We start from the raw sequence: 24,241 nt of genomic DNA on the forward strand, positions 1-24,241 counted from the left end.
ATTTGAATTGTGTAATATATAGCCACCATTTCAATGGTTGGTTTGTGGCCTGTGCCCAGTTTTGCTGGCAGAGGTTTTGGCCTTTTCCATTTGTGAAATGGATTGCAGTGTTTACCTATGCCTGTAATGGTAAATGTTTGAATAGAAGCTTTGCTCAATATTTCAAGATTTCTCAATTTTTGCTAACTTATTATCTAATCTCTAATAAGTGAATAGGTGGGACTGTTTCGATAGATATTTGATTGTGAGCCTTTAGATAAACATTTGTAGCAACAAAGGGCACATTCTGGTTAGCAGTGGGATAACAAACCAGCAGTGATAGGCAGTGAGAGTTTACCAATGTAGGTTACAACATCCAGCCATCATTATACAGGGATGATTGCTGCTTTTTAGAGAATTCTGCTTGGTACATTTGTGTAGCTACTAGAGTCTAGACTTGGTAAAAGATGGGTAGTTAGGAGTGAGAGTGTTTGGGATATATGTAAAAAAAACTTTTGCTGCAAATGTACAAATATTTTTTTTCTCGAAACCAATAATGCACCAGGTCATTGGCTTGGTGTCTGTGAATATTTTGATTTTGTGCAAAATCTGTCCCCAGTTATTTTGTTTTTAAATTTACTATTAAAATGAGTGCTTGTTTTATTAAATTGGATTGCCTATGATGAATTATCCTTTAGTTTCAGATAAGTGGTTCTCCTTAATGAAGAAGCCATTTGAAAGGTGAGTGGAATAATCAATTACAGTGTTAACAGGGTTTTATTGTCATGATTTGGTTTGGTGAGACTCACCAAATACTCATATTGTTTAATGTGACACTGATACTCATTTTGTTTAATGTGTGTTTAATATAATGTATGCATTTTTGTTTATGAAAAGGCAGCCCAGTGGCACAAGGTTAGCATAGCTACCTCATGGATTCCACATCCTAGTTTCAAATTCTATGCCCAGCTATATAGAATGTTCACATTTTGTCAGCGTCTACATGGTTTTCTCTCCCAGTTGTCTAGTGTTCTTCCCACGTTTCTAAAGACTGGGTGGTTACATTAATTAGCAACTCCAAGTTGGCCCCATTCTGATTGGCCCCAGAAATAAGCCAAGTTTCTTCCTTCATGGCAATTCAGGGGCTGCCAGGTTGGCTCTACGAACCCCAACCACACCACACCACACTACCTTGCATTGGATTAAACGGAATGTGTATTTTATATTTTTATATATATATATAATATATATATAATGTATGTGTAAAATATGGATTAGTAATGTATTATATTTGTATATATATTTGTTATAATATTAATGGAGTTTACAGTAATCATTTACATTTTTGAGTTTATTTTTTTTCTGTAAAGTAATTTCTCTGTTCATTTGTGTAAATTCTATATGGTTTTAGTAATTTGCTGTTAATGTATCATTCTAGTTATGCATTTGTGCATGTCCTCTAAGGCTGTACTTCGTGAAGAGCAGTGTATAAAATAAGTTTAAAATTCGGTTTGAAAGTTTGTGTACAGCTAAATAAATGCAAATTGAAAAATCCTTGCAATATGCTTGCTGCTTATTTATAAATACCGAAAGATGTTTTCCTGTTCCTGGAAGGAGCAGGTTTTGAATTTGGAAGGAATGGTGTACCTTCAGCCCAGATTTTCCATGAAGAAACTTGGATACAAACAAATTTTGGACAATAACACAAAAATAGCCAATCATCAGATAAAGCATCAATGCCAGTTTATTCAGTTATAGCAAGCACATTATACTTTTATCATGAGACACTTGTAGATTTTTGGAATAAATGTAAATGGCAAACAGTATGGTCATCAGATAGTAAGTCCTGAGGCTGCCAACTCAAGCCCCACCACCATCTGTGTAATTACTCGTTTCATCTATTGAAACTCCCATTGCAGAAATGCAGAAACCGCTAAATCACTGAGATTTTGAAATTACTCTTTGTGGGAAATGTGACACAGTGACAAAGTCACTGGACAGTGCACCACTAGACTGCCAGTTCAGTCTCTTCCCAGTAATTTACTATGTGACTTTGAGTCATCCATGTTATCTGTCATTAACAATACTATATGCACAAGTCATATTAAATATGGATTTGTAAATAAACGGGCCAGCAGATGAAGCAGTGTAGATTGTGACATGTTAGGTTATGTAACATGTTCATGACTTGTGGTGTAAACATGTTGGGACAAAGATAGGTTTACTTTGCCTAGAAACACTTCCCACACAGTCTTGGCAGGAGTGGCAGAAGCTGACATAGGGTGCAGTTTTATTTTTGTTCTTTTCCTGCTGTATTTAAAAGAGAGAAAAAAATGAGGGAGAAAAAATCATTATTTAACCTATGCAGTACTGTTGAGTAGTTCTTGAGGTATCATGTGCATGGTCAGGAATGCATGGCAGTTTGTTGACACTCCATCTGTTTCTGTCTTAATGTCTTCCTCTTTTCCTTCCTGAATGCATGCTTATAAAGCTTAAAGAAAAATGTAGTATCCCATTTAAATTTAAGGTTGTGCCTTTAGTCTCTCTAAATAGGTTCAACTTTCTTTACCTATTTAATTGTTAAACATAAACCTAAAAAAAAAATGCATATATCTGTTATTTTGTACATTATTTCCAGTGCAGAATTTGTATGGTCGATATCTTTTGCTTTGCTGTCCTTTTTATTTAGCTCTTTAAAGTTGTGCAGAGGGTGGAGGAGGACACTTCATTTAGATTTTTCAAGACATTTTGTATCCACCTAATTCTTGGCAGGATAAAGACAGTGTTCTTTTTAAAAATGTTGTGTATGCACTTCCATACTGATACACCTTTGCCTGTCTAGGTGGATAGTGCAAGCCACATATGAACTACAAAAAGTCCAGCACGCCTCCTGTTAAAGGTTTCCATATTAACAAAAAATCAAAAATGCAGATCTTCTACCAGGGCTGCTTTGACCACAAGAGTTTGTGGAGATCAGAATTTGGCTACAGCGTGCCTTGTGACCTTCACAACTCCAGAAACATACTGCCTGGATGCACTACATTTGAAAAGCCATCAAAAGAACTGTGGGTGTCTTCCTTTCACTTTGTGGGGAAAAAGCCATTCAAGGGTTAGCCCTGCCCAGAAAAGTGAATAAGTTGCATGAACCACAGAGGCCTAGTACCAAAGAGGAAGAGGGACATTACTTCAGTGGTAAGCTAGTCTCACACTGTTCAATAGAAACTTGGCACAGTAGTTTTTAGTTGTCACTACCACACAGCTCTAATATTCCGAGTTGGTTAAATCATTTTCTTTGTGGAGTTTGCATGTTTTATCATTTCACTGCTAAAATTTGTAGGAGTCTAAATTGGCCAAAGGTGACTTCAGGGATATATATGTACCATGCAGGGGGCTGGTACCCCCGGCCAAAACTTCCAGTATAATATTTCCACTGCTTTCCTGCAGCCTTGAAGTAGATAAACATGGTACAAAATGGTTGGATGGAGGAGTCTCCAAGGCATAACCTGCTGTTTTGAATGCAAACATAGCACACGAGGCACAAGCATCTGCCAACAAAATTTACTATTTCATTAGTCAGTTACATTTTGTTCATTACAAGCATTGGAATGGTTCTGTGAAACTTGATTTGCAGTTTTTAATTCCGTTTTGTTAATTTAGAAAATGTGAGTGAATGCCAATTAAATGACTAGCAAAGGGATCTTGTTGACATTATGACAATCTCCATCTCACTTTTTCTTAACCATTCTTCTTCTTGAAGCTCTCATTGCAACTATGAGGTTTTTTTTTTTTCAGTATACAACTAATTACTGACCCTTACTTGCACATTATGCAGACAAGTGTTGTGAAAATCATAATTACAAAAATGTACATAGCTGTACTTTCCATAAAGTTGCAGTGGTGTGCTTGTACTACTGTCCCTGGCCAGCAATGCAAGATCATCCTGCCATTTCTACAGCACACAAAAAATGGATGAGCATCTATGGTGTAGTGGTGCTTTTCTTTGTCTGGTTGAAATATACCACCACTTTCAGAAAAAACAAATCCATGCTATTTATAAGGACTACATTCACTTTGCAGCTTGGTTCTGATTCCCTAACTGACACACTTATGTAGCACAGAGTCTGATATGCGGGCAGCAGAAAGCATGGGGGTATCAAAACCTTTCAGATCAGATTTAGACCACTTTCATATACTAAATCTGTTACACATTGTGAAACGACCAGACTCGACATACTGTACTTTAAAAGGTTTGGGACAACCACCCATTTATTATCCCTGGCTGCAGTGGGTTTTGAGAGTGAGACAGTAGTGTCTTTGATGGACTCCAAACAAGAACTGAGGAATAGTGGTTAAGATGGCGGCTTTAAATGCCAAGACCGGAAGTTGTGTGGGAACTGGAAGTGACCAGCAGTGATAGGCAGTTACAGTTTACCAATGTAGGTTACAACATCCAGCCTTCATTATGCAGGGATGATTGCTGTATTTTGGAGAATTATCCTTGGTACATTTGTGTAGCCACAAGAGTGTAGACTCTGTAAAAGATGGGTAATTAGAAGTGAGAGTGTTTGGGATATATGTAAAAAAAAAAACTTTTGCTGCAAATGTACAAATATTTTTTTTCTGAAACCAGTAATGCATCAGCTCATTGGCTTGGTGTCTGTGAATATTTTGATTTTGTGCAAAATCTCTCCCCGGTTAAATTTTTTTTTTTAAATTTATACTTAAAATGAGTGCTTGTTTAATTAAATTGGGTTGCCTATGATGAATTGTCCGTTAGTTTAAGATATGTGGTTCTCCTTAATGAAGAAGCCATTTGAAAGGTTAGTGGAACGATCAATTACAGTGTTAACAGGGTTTTATCGTCATGATTTGGTTTTGTGAGTCACTGATACTCATTTTGTTTAATGTGTGTTTAATATAATTTATGCATCTTTGTTTGGCACAGTAGTTTTTAGTTGTCACTACTACACAGCTCTAATATCCTGAGTTGGTTAAATCATTTACTTTGTGGAGTTTGCACGTTTTATCATTTCACTGCTGAAATTTATAGGAGTCTGAATTGGCCAAACGTGACTTCAGGGATATGTATGTATGTACTATATGTGTACCGTGCAGGGGGCTGGTACCCCCGCCCAATACTTCCAGTACAGCGACTACTTTCCTGCAGCCCTGAAGTAGATAAACAGGTTACAAAATGGATGGATGGAGGAGTCCTCCAAGGCATAACCTGCTGTTTTGAATGCAAACATAGCACACCAGGCACGAGCATCTGCCAACAAAATTTACTATTTCATTAGTCAGTTACATTTTGTTCATTACAAGTATTGGAATGGTTCTATGAAACTTGATTTGCAGTTTTGATTTGCAACTTAGTCAGAAAGCATGGGGTATCAAAACCTTTCGGATCAGATTTGGACTACTTATATGTACTAGATCTGTTACACATTGTGAAAAGGCCAGACTCGATATACTTTAAAAGGTTTGGGGCAACCACCCGTTTATTATCCATGGCTGCAATGGGTTTTGAGAGTGAGACAGTAGTGTCTTTGATGGAGTCCAAATAAGAACTGATGAATAGTTGTTAGAATGGTGGCTTTAAATGCCAAGACCGGAAGTTATGTGTGGGAACCGGAAGTGACCTCCTTCTGACATTGTAACCGGAAGTGTTGTTCTTCTAGGCGGCGGAACGGCGATGAGTCAGACAGGTTTGGTCTGTAGAGGTAACAGAAGGAGGTTTAGTGCACCCTGCCACCTCCTGGATTGGCATGGAATTACCCTCACTTGGTCCATACAGCTTCCTCCTACTCGCACTTGTGACTTATATGCATCTTGAATATGCCCTGAATATGAACACTAGAATTTGAATTGTCTAGAAATTTACACTATTTTACCTCACTGTCTATGTGACCCTCATTATGTCTCTGCATGAGAAATCCAAATGAATAACATATAGACTCGGTATGTCAATAAAAAGGTAAGGTGGCAGACTTGACAGGTCCCATTTCTGTGTTTTCTGATTTTCTGAGTCCTGCAGAAACACTTTGACATATGTAATCAAACATCCCCACAACATTCTGAAATTGTCAGACCACTGTTTTGCACCAAACCCCACCACATCTCGCTTTAGCCAATCCTCACTTCTCTCTCTCTAGCCAATCCTCACTTCTCTCTCTCTCTCTCTCTCTCTCTCTCTCTCTCTCCCCCTCTCCCTCTCTCAGTTGTACAGGTTTCTATTTATACATCCAGCAGTGATAAATTCACTCAGTGCCACAGATATGACTTTTTTTGCATTTTGCATTTCTCTTCCTTGCCATCCTGAGCTGAAGAATTTGCAGAAGTCCTACAATGAAAATCATGTGATGTAGCGCAGCAGTCAACATGTTGGTGGTCTTCATGGTGGTCTATTACTATGGTCCACTCTGACAAATTTCTATTTATTTTGCACATACAGTGTACATTCAGGGTATCATCAATACACACTTGTGAACAGTTGTACAAAAAAAAAAACTCATGTTGGCCAAAAATGGGAACTATGTCACTTTTAACTACAGGGTGAATGGAGCCTTTCTGTAAGAGAACATTACCTGCTTTTCTGGTATTGGTGTGTTTTGGGTCTCTTACATTATTACGCTATTCAATCTAAATAAATACATGGAATTGTGCTCTTGTGCTGGCTTCATTTTGCTATTCTATTGTCTTGAACATAAAATTACAGAGGCGTTTCTGGGAAAAGTTAGAGGTCATATATTAGGTGGATGCTTTTTAGTCATTACCACCCAATCACTACAGGTATGTGTGTTCTGTTCATCACTTGGTTACTTTCTGTGAGAAGCTTTCGTGTTTTGTCCATGTCCATTTTTCTCCTGATATTTCTCTTGGCATGTTAGGTTGATAAGCAAACCTAAATTGTCTTTCTCTGATTAAATCTGCCTTGTAATAGACTTCATGTCCCAGGGGAAAAGTAAAGGATTATTCCTGACTTGCATGTGATGCTGCTTGGATAATTTTTTGCTCTGGCATCCTTAGTGGGTTTGGAAAATTGAATTCATTAATGAACTATTTCCTTCATTATGGTAATTATGCTTTGGTAGCATGCGGGAATTAAGGAAAGCAATAGCTTCTCTCATATAATTATTTTTATTCCAGTATGGAGGTTATTCCTTAGAATATCTACCTCACAGCTTCAAAAGACTGGATTTAAATGCTGGCGTGGTCAATTTGTGTCTGTGTGGATTTTTGATACTCCAGTTTCCTTAGGTTGACTGGAAACTTCTTAAATTGGCCTAGTACATGTGTGTGTGTCTGAATGCATGTTACAATAAATTGGTGTCCTCTCTAAGGTTGGTTCTTGCCATGTTCCTAATTTTAGATAGAACTTTATTTTTTCCCCAGAAGGACATTTGGTTTTTTTTACGGTAGCTTAATAAACAAATCCATAAATAGGTAAATTATATATACACACACACACACTCTCTCTGTTCTGAACACACAACAGAATAACTAAAAAGAAAGAAAATCAAAAAAAAAAAAAAACTTTTTTGACTTGATAGTCACAGTCACAGTGAGGCATTATACAGACGTATTGTTATTGGTATAAAGGAGTCCCCGTTGCATTTTTTGACACACTTCTGCCAAATAATCCATCCATCCATTGTCCAACCCGCTGAATCCGAACACAGTGTCACGGGGGGTCTGCTGGAGCCAATCCCAGCCAACACAGGGCACAAGGCAGAAACCAATCCTGGGCAGGGTGCCAACCCATCGCAGGACACACCCACACACCAAGCACACACTAGCGCCAATTTAGAATCGCCAATCCACCTAACCTGCATGTCTTTGGACTGTGGGAGGAAACCCACGCAGACACGGGGAGAACATGCAAACTCCACGCAGGGAGAACCCAGGAAGCGAACCCAGGTCTCCTAACTGCGAGGCAGCAGCGCTACCACTGCGCCACCATGCCGCCCACCAAATAATTTGTTTGTTAAAAGTCCTAAGTGTGTCAGAGAGAGTGTTTTGCAGCGTTGTTTATAATGGTTATTGACATAAGCACCTGTTCTCTACAACATTAAATAGGATAACCAGGTAAAATGGATATCTAGAAAACGTCATCTGCAGCCTTTTTTTCTCTTTCATTTGTTTTTGTTTTTTGTTTTTTTTTTTATAAGCTGAAGTGAATTTCCTGCAAAGTGTTTATAATAAATTTACTTTTTTTTGGTCTTCTTCTATTCTAAGAAAAGCTGCTTTACACAGTTTCTTAGGCTTGATAAAAATAATTTTCTACCTCCTACCTGAACAAGTTCAGTTTGTTTGGGTACAAAACAAATGATTATTTGTCTTTTTAACTGATGTACTGAAAAGACATAGTGCATGTGAAATACCGTTTTAAGTTAGTTCTTGTGTGGTTTATAGTACAATGAAATTCTTATTTGCATGTGTTCTCAGAAAAGTGACTATAATATAATGCCTGCAAGAGAAACACACACACACACACTAAAGAAATTATACAAGGAATACTACATATAAAAAATATATATATTGTAAAGACAAGACAAGGACCATTGTCCCTGTATTGAATCTAACACCTGGTGGCTTTTTGTTTGGATTTTTCATTTTCTCTTGGATCAGTTAAGGCCTTCCTCCCACATCTCCAAAATAAGCAAATTAGTTTAATTAGTGTGTCCAAATCGACCGGTATATGTTTTTGAGGACCCTGTAATGTTTCCTGCCTGACCCCCGATTCTTCCAGAACAGACTACAGCTACCCAAGACCCTACATTGGATTTAGCAGGTTTGAGAATGTTACTACATTATGCTTTCTGATTAAAAATGATGACCAAAAAGGTCCTTGAAAGGAAAGAAGCACAAACAAGTGCACAATGTTAAAAGTCCTGCTGTGCTCAAGTGTCAGCTGAAAACTTTGCCCACTTTTTTTGGTGGTTGGCAGTCCATTTTTACTGGTTGATAATTTACCAGATGGATGGCCTTTTTTATTAAAAACACCACAATATTATCTAACTCCCTTGAGCTGCAGAGGGTTTGGTGGTGGTGTTTGTTTGGTGCTAAAAATTTTGTACGTTGTTTACTTCAATAAAATGATTGCATGAAATCCTATGACTTTGTTGACTAGGATAAAAATTAATAGAATAAAAGCTGCTATAGAAATGTGACATTGTTCAGGTTTGCCTGTAAGCTGGCATAGATTCCATCATTAATTCACTCTGACTTCACTCCATTCAAATCGGGTGCTGGCCTGGCCTTCTTAATTGAATTACTGCATACAAAGCTGTTCATTTTTTTGCAGCCATGCTGTGCTTTTTGTCGAACCAGCTGCTAAACTTAATACTTGTCTAATTGCAGAATGTTGTTTTTATTTATGCCCTAATGTCGCCAGTTCTGAATTATTGTTAATTTTGTTTGTTCAGAAGACTAAGGAGGCTGCATGGCTATGTGCCTAGGGTATTTGACTTTAAACTAACAAACTTGTGGTGTAATCCTTGTATTTGTCTCACTTTAGGACCCTCAGCAATTCACTTAACCTGGTCATGTTTTAACTGTAACAAAAAAGTAAATAACAAACAATTGTCATGTATTTTCATCTTACAACTCACCTTACGTGAAGGCCTCTGCCAAATAATAATGAAAACACAAGTGTTGCTCCTGGGTAAATTATACAAGATAAGGTCAAGCTGTTTGAAAGGAAAACACATTTGTTGCATTAGACTACTTCTTTACATTTTAGATTATGCTGGTGATATTTCTGGTAATGGCTTCCTACATTTTCTTGATCATCAACTCTTTGATATGGTTTAAGGTAATGTAAGTAGTTTGTTTAATTTAATTTGTGCATGCTTAGCTTTGTGTTTCACTAAACAGGTTACCCATTTGAATGTTTCTCCTTACCCCAGCTACTATGTTGTGATTGCTTCTTAGCAAAAGGAGAATATACACTACAACATCCAGTTTTTTGCATTTGTTTTTAGGTGATTTCAAACCACAGGCATTTCAAGGCATAACATTATGGCCACTTATAAGTAAAACAATAATACATACTACAAAAAACATTGAAACAGGCCGACTCAATTAAAAGAAAGGAAAAACATTTGGCATATAATTTGTAGTTTGGTATACAATTAGGTGCTTGTGGGTTATGACAAATACTTTCTGAGATTATTCAGGTAAGGAAGACAAACATTTCATGGTAACGTAGTTCAACTTAACAATCCTGTATGGGTGACAGTAATGATCCTAAAAAGCTACAGTGCCTCCACTATGTCTGAGACAAAGACACATTTCCATGCTTACTAGAGCCTGTAGAATTGTGGAAAAATATACCTACCATTGCTATGTCCCAAACATTATAGTGCCTTGAAATGGGGGGAACCATGTGTAAAAATTGTTGTAATTTCTACATGGTGTGACCAAAATGTATGGCAAATCCCTTACATGAAAGACTGAAATATGCACTTTAACCACATTTGAATTGTTTGATTTGTAATTTTTAAACTGTGGAGCAGAGGGGTAAGTCAAAGAAAAATGCGTTTTTTGTCCCAAACATTTACAGAGTGCAGAGGTCCTAAATGATGCCTCCCAAGGCTGTGCAGAAACTGCTTTAGAGAGTGGTCTTCCCAGGTGATATGAGCAAACTATCCCTCTCAGCAGGCACTTGAAAAAAAAATGATACCCATCAAGGTTACAGGTGTGTCCTTTGATGGCTAATTTCTTCAATTGTCAATCTTACAAACCTGGGAACAGGAGTGGGGGAGGAGGTTCGCAAATCTGCCGTCTCCCAGTTATTGCCGTACCACTGAGGTGGCCAGTCTCAAGGTGAGATTCTGCCTTATGAATCATGTGGTATGCTAGTGGATATTCTACTGCTATGTTGCCCCGCAGTTAGTGATGTTGATCCAACACTTTGTATGACAGGCTTTTGTTTGACTTTGCATGCCACTGTAGAGACAGACAAAACGTCATCATGATATGTAGATAGGTAGATCCAAAGCAATAATAACTGTTATAAATAGGTGTGTGTGTGTGTGTGTGTATGTTTTGTAATGAGGCAGGGGAAATAAACTATTGTAGGCAGGCTAAAAGTTGGGGCACCCACTGGGTCACCCTGTTTAATTGCAACAGAAATACAGCTGCACAGCAACAAAGTGAAAACAAAACTACTGTACTTGGAAAATATACATATGGTGTACCATTCAGGTGCTGTAATGGGCTATGTGGGCACAGTGGCCCTTAATGACCTACTGAACTCAGTCAAATACGAGAGCCTTCACAAAACATTTCAGGGTTGTGGGGGCCAAAGGCTATATCACCAGTATTGAGAAAATGATGAAAACACTCCTGGACAGGTCTCTATAGTCCATCAGAAGGACCATACTCTCTCACTCACTCTCTCACTCACTCTCTCTCTCACACACACAATATTCACACCTGGAACAATTTGCAGTTGGCAATTAATATAGCCTACAAAAGCAAACCTTTTGCAATAAATTTTTTCTTTGCTTGAGCATGACTTGTAAAGCTTTTAAGTTAAGATAAATGTTAGGGAATAGCAGAAGTGAAAGGCAAACATTATGCTGGTATATTATAGGGTGACCAGATTTTCAAAATCCCAAATTGGGACACTTGTGTAGCATAATATGTCCATACATAATGCCCCATCTTCATTTGTTTAATGCCTGCCTTATCTCGTCATTGGAAAGAAATCAAGGTTCAGAAAAAAAGTGGAGAAGAGCAGTAGAGAGAGAAATGAAGGCCATAAACAGCAGCTGGGCAGTTTTGAAAAGTGGGCAAAAGATGGACAGAAACGTAAGACCTTTGTATCTACCCTAAGCTCTAAAAACTATTGAGAGACTGAATGATGAGCAAAAAGGCATTGAAATAAACACTACAAAAATGCATATAGTGCTACGTAAAGCACTATAATAGAAATATATGTTTACGGTCATAATTATTAGTCCCGTAACCAAAACTGAACAAAACTGTTAATTTTTCTAAGAAACATAACTAGTATTTAAAGTGTTTGAAACCTGCTCCCAAAAGAACAAAGCCACAGTTTCCAAGAAGTTCAATGAAAATATTTTACAAATAACAATTTTTTGAAACAAGGAAAACACAAAAATAACATGGCCAAAATTATTATCTCTCTGACAATTTATAGTCAGTAGTGTACCCCTTCTGACTCACAACTAATAGCAACCTCTTACTGTCTTTTCTCACAAAGTTTGCACAAGTCTCCTCAGGGATTTTAGGCCATTCCTCCATGGCAAATTACTCAAGCTCTTGCAGATTAGATGGTTTTTGAGCATTGACCTTAGCCTTGAGCTGTCGCCAAAGATTCTCAATAGGATTGCAATCTGGGCTTTGATACAGCCACTCCAAGACCTTGATTTTGGTGTTCCTCAAATTTTTCAGAGCTGATATGAGACGCTGTCATGTTTTTTGCAGTTCTGTGAGTTTCCTTTTGCTAATAAAATCTACAAGGTCATCGTTCACTTTCTTTCCAATGAGACCTACCACAACTAGCAAATTCATTAAGTTATTAGCTGATAGCCTGCAGTTAATGTCATGTATTTTGATATACTGTTATTTAGAAAATAAGATTGACTTAATCTACCAATCTTTTTATGCAGGTTTATGCTGTATAATCACCATCCTTATACATTATGTCTTTCCCAAATACTGAATAAGTTGTCATTTTGCTTTGTAAGTTGTTTATAAGCAACTGATATTGTAATAAAGGGCATGTATATTAAAATGAAAATTAGTCTATATTGCATACAGTATATACATTTGAGAAGAAAAAATAGAAAACGTAAGCTACAAAACAGTGTGGGCCTAGGCCTACCTGGACCCCTTTCTGATGCTGCGTCTGCCATGGACATTTTTCACATCGCTGTACAGAACTGGATGCCATTGGACTTTTTTTCTCTCAGTTCTGCATGTAAATATGAGATTGTTTTTTTAAATCCAGCACTACAAGCTACATGTGGCAAGTAACATATGTAATGTTTGGGGCAAGCATTAATTAAAACACTTGTTGATGTACTGGACACTGTATTTACTAGAGGGAATTAAAATACTTCTGCAAGATGAGTTTCACTTCCCATTAAGATGTGGCCAAAATGAGCAGTTTATTTTGTTGCTAAAATGTTGAACACTTTCATTGAATGTAGATAGTTTAGAGCAAGTAGATTCATTTCACTGAGCTGTTTCTGGTAACAGTAACAATGTGTCTTTATTTTTTTTCTTCCAACAGAAGTTCTGTATGGTTACAGCCGTTTCTGTACATTTGAGATTAAAATAAAATATGTGATTTGTGTAATATGTAACCAAGTGAGGATAATATGCATATTGCTAAAATTCGTTAAGCTTGCATCAACTCAGGGAGCACCAATATATGAACAATAAATGGTAATTAAGTAAAGAGTTGGGTTTAGATCTGAAATTAACTGAATTAGAAGGAAAAAATATCTGCCACTCTGACCCTTGGGTAGAATTGAGCAGTCAGCCAAGGTTCTGTGTAAATTCATAAATGAGTCACACTTATCTTTTCAATCCTATTTAACTACTAGTGTTTTGGGGTTTCCTCAACAAGACATTCACTACATAGCACATTATGTCTGTGCCTGCCATAGATCCTTCCTCAACTCTGTGTGGGTGGATTTTATGCTTTGCACTACAAAGGCTCACATTTCTGTTTTGGTTGTATTTTTATTTCATACTAAGCAGACATAGCTTAGTTCACAATTGAAGAGCACATTTCCAGATTTCACCATCTCTGTTGTAACCAATTGAGGTTTATTTTTCCCCGAAATGCTGTTGACTTTAGTTTTTGTTTTCCTGTCCTCTGTCATGAGCTGGCTGGATCTCCGTTATAATGTAAACAGGACTTTATATTGTCTGGTTTGTTTATGCTAATTATTGAGATTAATTTCTGTTTTACTGTGTATTTAATTTGTGTGTTTATTTATATAAATGTTGTATGGTTTAATAATTTACTGTTAGGGCATCACAATAACATACATTTGTAATTGCTCTGAGCCTTTTATTCAGTGAAGATCAACATACCAAATCAATTGCTTGAACTGAATTTCCACTGGCCTTGTGGTGGACTAGCACCATCTCCTGGGCTTTTTTTCTGCTTTGTATCCAATGCTACCAGGATAGGCTCCAGCTACCGCTGACCCTCAATTTCATTAAGCAGGTTTGACAATCTTGTTTAATGTAATATTATGAATTTGTATTTTTAAACAAACTGACTTGATGGACTGAATGGTCTAAACTTTTTAATTTTTTTCTGTAGCAGCTAAACCACCTGCACATCAGAAAAGGTAATCCATCTGAAGTTAAGCATGTGTTGGCCAGGCCAGTACTTGGTTCAGAGACCAACTAGGAAAAGCTTGTGTTGCTGCCAGAAGGGGTGTTTGTGAGGCCAGCAGGGAATGCTTACCCTGCTGTCTGTGTGTGGATCCCAATATCCCATTGCAGAGACAGGGACACTGTGCTGTAAAAATAGTCATTGTCCTTCGGAGGAGACTTAAAAAACCAATGGCATGAATCTTTGTAGTCATAAAAGATGCCTGGGCATTATTTCCCAATGACCAAACTAAATCGCCCACCATTAACTTGTTAATTCTGGCCCCCTAATCATCCCCTGTCTTTAATTGCCTATCTCTCTCATCCCTTTGACACCTAACAGCTAACGTGATGAGCGTAGTGGTTCAAGAATGGTTGCAGTTTCATCTTCCAGGTAGATGCTGCAAATTGGAGGTGGGCAGAGTATCTCTTTACTGTCTATGTGAAGTGCTTTGAGTAAGTTAGAAAAGTGCTATATAAATATAATTGTAACTAATAATTAATAAAAAAAAAAATCCTGGGATGCTACTAGATTTGCTGTACATTTTATGACAGGTTGCATATTCATGTTTTTGTGCAAGTACCTCCCAAATGAGCTTTGTGAACTAAATGGGTTTTGCATATTCACTCCTCAGTCTTCCATACACACAGGTTTTAAAGCCACATTTTCTCAAAACTGTCTTTCCCTGTGTTCTGTTATGTGCTAGACTGGTATGATACCCAATTGCAATGGGAAAATTGTTCATATGGTGGTATGGAGGAACCTCGGCACTCAAAAAGAGAAGCACTTCACACTCAGAAAGTTAAGCATGTGGAGCTGCGCGCACTGCCCCTGCATAGATCCAAGAACAGAGGGTCCACTCAAATCAGGGTACTTCAGTGTCTCAACAGAGTGAAGATGATGTGGACTCTGCACAAATGAAAGCTCTGTTCAATAACAGTGCTCAAAATTGTTATGATTCCTCTTTTTTTAATATTTTACGGATTAATTTAACATTTGTTTCATGTTCGTTGTGTCCTATTGTGGGTTCTGGAATAAAGAGAATTGGCATTTGAGGTTTATTTTGTATTAAATGCAGTCATTCAAGCTGTTGGAATATTTAATGGCTTGTGGTCACACCATTTGGTTTTTCATTTGGATGTGGCTTGTGTGCAGTTGTAGGCCACATTGCTATGCAGGACATAGAGGTCATGACCCCTGATGCCAAAGTATAGAGGGTATAAGGGTCTCGGAGGTCATGCACTTCCTGGTTTTCTGAGATTGGATAGAATCCTAAGTACTTTGAGAGTGTCTGTAATAGTCATCATCTTCTTGGTTTCAGATTTTGTGTAATGGTACGTAGACTGTGTTTTTATGATTTGGCTATGATGACAGATACGCAAGATTAACAGTTTTGACCTTTGCTTACTTTACTTACATTTGCCCAATCTCCTTTTAATAAAATATATTTTGTGAGATCTTTTTTATGTCTTTGTAATGTCTTAAATGTGAAAAAGCATCACTCACTTTTCTCTGAATTGCCAGGACAAACCTAAATTACCAACTGCTTTTGCAAACATTATTGATTTATTGGTGACCTGTTAGGAAACCTTTTTTGTGCCAAAGCTGAAAATGAAAAATTCAAGCAGATGTTTAGTAAGATAGTGATGACAATCCAAGGAAAAAGAGACAAGATATGACAGTAACCAATTAGCACACTAGTAGCTTTGAAATCAGTAGAGCTAACTCGTGATTGGTTCGTATTGGATTGCCTCTGTGTTAATAAATTTAAAATTCAGAGGAATTACAGGATAATTGTGCATTTTGTAAGGATGTTCTAGCAACCTCAACTTAGGAGATGCCTTTGAATTTGTATTTATAGTGGATTCAGAAGGCTTTCTGACCCCTTCACTTTCTGCAAACTTCATTGGGTTGTAGATTTAATTTTAAATGGGGATGGTTGTCCATCAATCTGCACTCAATAAGCAAGAATGACAAAGTGAAAACATGTTTTCAGAAAGGTTTGCAAATTTGTTTATAAATTCTTTTCAATTAAAATTTTTAATCTACAACAGAAAAAGAAAAAGTGACCAGAAAGCGGAGTGGTCTTAATATTTGGCAAATTCACTGTAAATCAAGGTGTCTGGACTAAACAAGAGAAAGTTATTTTCTTTTTCTGACTTTACTCCGTTGGCATTCGTCTCCTGTTTATTATGTTATATTTAGACTAGACTACATGACTTCTGCAGGCTCTTTCCAAAGTCTCAATAATGTTTTTGTAAAGCTCACTGTGCTGCCACCTTATCAGGTCAGTGTGGACTGCACTGTGTAGATGGTTGCATTAATGTCTGTTTTTACTAGCTAAAATGGTTCTGATTTTTGAAAGATAAATAAAACTGACAGATAAACAGTTATAGAAGGCATTGTATAATGGGTAACTAAATGCATTATTGATCCTGAGGGAAAATAGTAATGTTCAAACAGCTTACAGATAATAGTTACATTGAAAAAGTAAGGTAGATAAATAATCTGTTTAAAATATTAAAATTGGAGAATATCATCTTGTTAGGGCATGCATTGAAATGGCTGATGGCAGTGACCTCCAAAAAGCAACCAGTGGTCCACAGATTCACCAATGTGTAACTCACAGAGTTTCATTGTTCTTGAGAACCTGCAGGTTAACCATCATCATTCACTCTGCTGCTGCCTTCAGAGAGCCCAGGCTTGTGCTCACAAAAGTGCCAGTATTTCTTATTAGCACAGTAAATCAGTTGACATTGTCTATACATGTGCTCCTGTATTAACATCCTCCTATGTAAATGCACATACTTGTAACTGTAAACTGGTAGCACACTTGCACAAGTGTTTTTGGCCCTGACACATTTTTGTGAATATGGCTTCATAGTTTGCAGTACACTCCAGATTCTTGATCCTACAGTACTTGCATATCTGGACCACCTCATTTTCTACTCCCTGAATGACGAGCAGAATCAGGGCAACCTTGCTCTTTCAGAAGTCAACCAACATCTCTTTTGGTTTTGATAATTTGACCTGCAGATAGATCAGTCTCCAGGGCAGGGTTCGCAGATGTGACAACATTTAACAGAATGATAAGTGTATAATACTTTTCTTATTCAAAGGGGATGTTTTGCTTTTGCAGAATTTCAAAATCAAACATGTAAACTTAAGAGTTACAAAAAAAGAAAAAAAAACTTCGAACTTGGCTAAAGATAAGAGAATAGTTACAGTGAGGCACTGTAAAGGTATATTGATGTCTGTATAATGGAGTTCCAGTAGTGCTTGTTGACAATTCTTTCTGTAAAAGCCCTCAGTGCTTCTGTGTCACAAATAGGATGTTTAGCATTGTTCATAATGGTCATCAGTTTTGTCTTCATTTTCTTCTCCATTACTACCTCCAGTGGGACCAGACTGCATCCTATAATTAAGCCTATCCTATTAATCAATTTGTTTGATTAAAATACTGGAGTGTTTTCTGTAGTAAGGCAGCACAAAGATATTGTAGTTGATATGTCGATGTGTGCAGAGCCTTCCCAAAGACAAGGCATTGCCTCAAGCTTCCTTTAGTAATAATTCATGATTAATTTATAAGAGACATATTACAGACAAACGGACACCATTCAGTGCAACAAGGCTACATATGAATGTTCAGGCGAAAAGATATTGTTGTTTATTACATTTTTCAGAAAAGAATTTGAAATACAGGCAGGGGCTTGCTTATGGCTCCATTTGAAACTGACCATTTGGTCAAATGTCATATTGTCCATAGGACAGTCACAAAGTGTACAGGTCATTGCAATTTAGGCTCTACAAGTGTAGTTTTGGTCACAGGCATGCATACTTTTAATTGCTGGTATGGAGTAGCACAAACTAATCAACCCAGTGTGCAGCCACTGAGACGGGCAGGGTTTCTCAACCTCTGGATCAATCTGCCACTGGGTTTTTGAGTTGGTCACAGTGGGTCACCTAAGACAGTGTTTCTCTCTCTGCCGACTATATACACATAAGAATTAACCACATGGAGCAGCACTGATCAAAACAAACCTTAATGTATCCAAGCTTCAGAGAACACATTAGACTCTTTGAAATAATAATAATAGATTTATTACTGCAGCTGGTTTTGGCAGGTTCTACAGTATTATTATCCTGTTGTTTTTTCTGTGGCCCTCAGCTATAAGTATGGATTGCCTTGACTCGGTTGGCTGTAAATTGGTGCATGACTGTGTTTTTAACTGTATGTACTCATCTCTACGTATGTATTGCAGATGTGGAGAGGCACTCAATGCATGTCAAATTGAGTAAAGTTCCTAATGTCCACCACAACTGTTTGGTAAATTATGTTTCCCTTGCCCCCTCTTTTCTATTGACCGCACCATCACAAAACGCTGGATTTTTTTTTTTTTTGACAATTCTAACACAGTTTCAGAGCAGAGTAACACACCGATGAAAGCAACACAGTCCACTGCAGTGCCCACTCACTCACGTGAGGCCAATTTAGAATTACTAGTTAACTTGCCACACATTTTTGGCCTGTGGCAGAAAAAGTGGAGTACCTGAAGAAAAATGAAAAGCTCACTCAATCTACACACAGACAACACCAGGTGTGAGATTCAAACATGGGATGCTGGATCTGTGAGGCAGCAGTGCTAACTAGTGTACCACTATCCATCCAAAGACTATGTCGTGATGAAGTCATTTATTTTGTAAAATTATATAAATATTGATACACGGGAGGGCTTAGAGTGATTTCATAGAATCATTATTTGTAAGTGTTTTCAGGTTGGAAGTATGCGCTCTTTAATATATTGAGCCTCACTTAACGTACTAGACAAGACCTGACACCCTTTTTAGATTTGTTACTTAGGTAATTGTAGCTCTGTTTTTTTACTTGATACAGTTGATGCATTAATATTGGATATAAACATGTATTTTTTTGCATTTGTTATTTGACAAACTGTATTTATTTAATTGTGGTACTTTTTATTAATTGGGGTCTTTGTCATTGTACCCTCTTCTGTATTGTCACTGTATGTTTGTGGACCAGTAGGTTGAGTAATAAATGCTTCCCATTGTACAGCAGGTTATAATGACAATACATTTAACTGAAGTGAAAAAGAGAAGTTAAACTTAAGCTTCACTCTCGCTGGCTTCCCATAAAAATACACTCTTCAGGAATCTCATCTTCCGTATATTGAAACACATCACATGCCTCCCCAGGACTGCAGTAGTATTTGTAACTGTGGGGTCAATATAGTGTTTGTCATGATTATACCAGTTATTCCATGCAAAGTCTTACTTTCTGCTCTATTTTCCCAAAGGTCGGAAGTAAAGAAATAGCAGTTGCTCTGTGCTATCAGAAAGAAACAGAAAACCTGCCACGTTATACATTAGTGGTCTGTTCATTTCCGAGTCTTGAAGGTAAGTAACGTCTTTAGCTTTTTTGGAAATGTGATATTACATTTTCTACAGTTTTTTAAACTACAGTTCCATGCACACATTTGGACACCCCTGACCAAATTACATATTTTGCTGACATTTAAAGTAATCAAAATAGTAATTACAACTTCTACAACATACAAACTAAACAGAATTATTATGAAAATATTAATGTACAATTCTAATATATTTGAACTGAAAAAATGCAAACAAATAAGAGTAATTATTGCATTTGCAGAAGTTTGGACACAATTTAAGTTGAAAAGCCTCACAACTCATTAGGTCATTAGTCTTGTCAAAAATTGCAGATACTTCTTAATAACAATTCTAGAACCTAATAAATTATTTGACTTTTCAAACATTATGCAACACACAACAACCTTGGGCTCTTCTGAGTACAGTATATGAAAATTAAACTAATTTATACTTGCAAAGCAGGGGAAGGCTATTAAAAAAAGGTTATTAAAGTGCTTCCAGCTAGAAGTTTCCACAGTCCAAATTGTCATTAAGAAATTGCAGTTAAAGGGAACTGTGGAGGTCAAGACAAGATACGCGCCAAGAAAACTGAAAGAGAGAACAGCAGAGAAGCAACGAAAACGCCCAAATGGCAGTAAGGACCTGCAGGCAGGTTTAGCTGAGAAAGGAGTGGTGGTGCACTGCTGTACTGTGCTACGTTACTTACCACAGGTAATGACTATTATGGAAGATCACCAAAGGAAATCTTATCTGTGACCCCATCACAAAAAACATCTGCACAAGATAGAGGCATTTTGGAAACAAGTGCTTCTGGACAGATGACGTTAAAATTGAACCCTTACCAGAGCCACAAAAAATGGAGCAGAAAACCGCACCTTGGCAGCTGTTTAGTACAGTGGCTAGAGCCATAAAGCTGCAATTGTGTGGCAGCTTGTGGCTCAGGGAATATTGTATGAGTGCAGGGACAAATGGATTCCACTAAATATCAAAAAATCTTCAAGGAGAATGTGAGACAGCCAGGGAGCTAAAGGAAAAAAATCTAAAACACACATGAAATCTAATATGAAGTACCTCAAGAAGCACAAATATTTTGCCATTAAAGTGCCATATTACATGCCTTCTAAGCTGAGTATGTGAGCAGTCGCTCCTGCATTTTAGGAGCATCTCTCACAAAAAGATGCGACTTTTCAAACAAGATTAAACTATCAAAATGAATTAAACTAAATCAGTTACCCACCTGATGTAAGCGAATTTCAAACAAATTTGAACTTTGTGGAATAGTCTGTGCTGTTGTTTCCATGTCACTTTAACCATGTCTAAGCACAAAGCCGACGAGTGTTCAAATAATACATCAAAGAAACAGTGTTTGGGGTTTAAGTCAGAATGTTTCCTGGACAGCACATGCTTCTGGGAAATTTTTTTAACTGCTCATAGTTGGATTGGTCATTTGCAAAATTTGCCTGAAAAAAAGATGGTCTCAGATGGGATTATTTTTACTTTTGGACATTTGTGGCACATTCCAGGTTGTAAGTGCTGAATGTGAAAGAGGATTTAGTGTAATGAACAATATAGAAGCAAAATCTAGAAATCACTTACAGTATTTACTGAGCATTTGGAATACTTGATGAGAAGAAGTAAACTCTGTCGATTCTGAACATATTGTTAATGATGGCACAGTTTACAATTTATGGAAGTCAGAAAAGCAGGAGGAGAAGCTGTTTGAATATTCGGTGAAATTTAAAGTAGAAACTGCCGTTTTATTAACAAATGATCAGTTTTTTAATACTTAACACTAAATACTACATGCAATTCAGTAAATCATGTGCATGATGGGTTTTTGTTTTGTGCATTTGCTAATACTGGTGCTCAAATTATTTATTTTTTAGCTTGTTGATCATGGGAAGGAAAAGTTGCCAGGCCAATGTCACCTTTTTTTCTTCTTTAAAATTGGCTGAATTGCCATATTGCTGTGACCTCTGACGTTCTTGAATTTCCTGATTGAGTCTTGTACAATTTGACAGCCCACAGGCAAATAAGTGTAGAAGATATATAAGGTCAATGTGTTACATTTATCCATTTGTTAACTGGGTTAGTCACTGTCATTATCTGAGCTATAATTTTTTTGCTTGCTTCTCTTGCACAATAAGCAAAAACTGTCAAACCACTTTTTTTCTTTTTTTTTAATTCTAAAAATGTTTATGATGTTTACTTTCTAACCCCCATCCAGCACAACTAAAGAACTGGAGAAAGCTCTGCAGTGATCCAGCCTGTGAACAGTACTCACCCTTCTAGATGTGACAGGCTGCCCTGGTTCAGTTATCAGAGTGCTGATGCTGTCCACTTTAAAGGTACAGTACTGTGATAACTGAAGGATGGCAGCCATCTTGGCACCTGATTCCCTCAATGGTTAAATACAGTGCAGGAGGTAACAAAAGTGAGTCTTCTTAAAAGGGCTGATTAGGGATGTTTCAGTTCATGAAGGTGTTACTGTCAGTTTTCCTTTCCTTATTAATGATATGACTGAAGGGCACTTCTGGTAGCTAAGCATGGCTCCTGTAGGTCTACTCTAAGAAATATCTCCTGGCTTGCTTCTAGGTCTCCTAGAGTGGCCATTGGTTTTTTGAAAGGACACAAGCATATTCAAGTCTTATTGGCTTCTAATGTAGATTTTCTAGACTGGTTGTCTGGCCTAGTAGCTAAAGAGCTGGACTGGAATCCACAAATTTGCAGTTTTAGTCAACTTTGTTTACTGACCCAGAGGCTTTGAACATAGAGCATGCCCTCTCCGTTTCAGATTTTTGACAATTCTTTTTGCACCCCTGTAAAGTAGGCAGGATTGAGAATACAGGCTAGTGCAGGTTCACTACTCATTCAAGAACATTTGTCACCATTAAGTACTTGGGCACCACTAGGGAGTAATGTATTTTGTGTGTGTGTTTGCAAGCGTGCCCCAGAAAGACTATCTTTCGAAAGGTACAGCAGAGGCATAGACAGAGTGAGGTCAAGTAGGGAAACCAGAGGTTGGCTATACTTCAAGACAAGCAGAAGTCCCACTACAAAATAAGTAGGGTAGCAGCAGAACTGCCAATGGATAACTGGCCTTTTAGGGCATTTGGGAAGCTCAGGGGTACAGAGACGCCAGACTTGATGTCCCTAGAGCACATACAGAATGTCCCGCAAGTGATTCCAGGACATGGCTGAAAAGACCCCTGAAAAAAAAAGGTTTTAAAACACCTCCTGGACGAAATGGCATCAGCTTTAATCCAGGCTCCCAGCTTAAACGGGTGACTGATCAGAAGAAAATTGAAGGAAGAGAGAAGGGTAAGGTGAAAGGGCATGTTTGGGTGCTTGAGGTAAGTTTTGGACAAATGCCATCCTAGAGACAATCAGGGATGAGGGTTTGTTCTAAGGATGCATTACATGTTTGTTGTTTATCTCTTAATTATGTGTTTCTTTTTTTGTTTCTTTCTTGTCTTATTTTACCAATAAACTTATTTTATTGAGCACTTTTGGTCTCCTTTGCATCATTCTTTGTGTTCTGTGCTGCACAAGAGTGCCATCTGTCTTCCACAATGCCAAGCACTTCGACACTCTTGATTTAACTTGAACAGTGCCCATCATTTTCTGCCATTCTGAGTGAATCTGATAATTGCTTAGAATTTCTATTCTCTTCCTATGCAGGGAGATTATGGGGGGCATATGTTTACTTGCTGGCTATGGAATTCCTCATTTGCTACAGGTTTTCATTGTAATTAAGCTGTTAGTCATTCATCCTTTCCTCCATTATCAAGCTCACTTAAGTCATTTCTCAAAATTGTCCCCAGTGAAGGTGAGTGTGCCCCCTGATAGGTTTGCTGCTGGCGTGGACTGCGGCTCCTTGTGTAGGAATAAAAGGATGTGGAAAATTCATGTAAGAATATACTGTATTCTGAAATGATCTGGCATGTCATCAAGACCTGCTTTCCATCTTGTGCCTGTGCTATCTGAATATGTACTCCATTCTCCATGGTCTTGAATGTTTGCAGTTTCAGCTGCTTCCTTTTCAAACTGGTATCCTTTTTTGATGTAAAAAAAACATGACATATACATTTGTCACATGAGTGACTCGTCTCAAAAACTGACCACCAACTGCATTCGTCATAATACAAAACAGAAATCAGTTGAGCACTTAAGAGACCATGTAAACCAATTTCTGAGCAACAGTGCTAGTGTTACTCAATCGTTTACACATTGTTCTCTAATCCAGACTCCTTGTAGATTAATCAGAACCCACACACAACTAGTAAGACAATTCTGAATAAAGAGTTGTGCATTGCAAAAACATCCATGAACATAAAACACCAAAGAGTTAATAAGAAACTGCAAAATACATGACTAAACAGTTAAGAAGCTAAAGCCAGAAATGCTGTTCCGGTAAAACTGTAGAATAAAATTTTACACAGTCCTTATTGTCATGTGTATGGAGTCCACTGAAATGAACACTTG

At 37.5% G+C, this 24,241-nt stretch overlaps 1 long non-coding RNA gene across 1 annotated transcript; it reads left to right on the forward strand.

Moving 5' to 3' along the window:
- Positions 1-284: 284 nt before the first annotated feature.
- Positions 285-23,262, forward strand: LOC120514521. Its single transcript, XR_005630479.1, has 2 exons — positions 285-720; positions 19,663-23,262. It is a non-coding gene; the product is annotated as an uncharacterized LOC120514521 (long non-coding RNA).
- Positions 23,263-24,241: the final 979 nt, after the last annotated feature.

The sequence above is a fragment of the Polypterus senegalus genome, chromosome 14 (genome assembly GCF_016835505.1).
Source record: "Polypterus senegalus isolate Bchr_013 chromosome 14, ASM1683550v1, whole genome shotgun sequence".
Lineage (NCBI taxonomy): Eukaryota > Metazoa > Chordata > Cladistia > Polypteriformes > Polypteridae > Polypterus > Polypterus senegalus.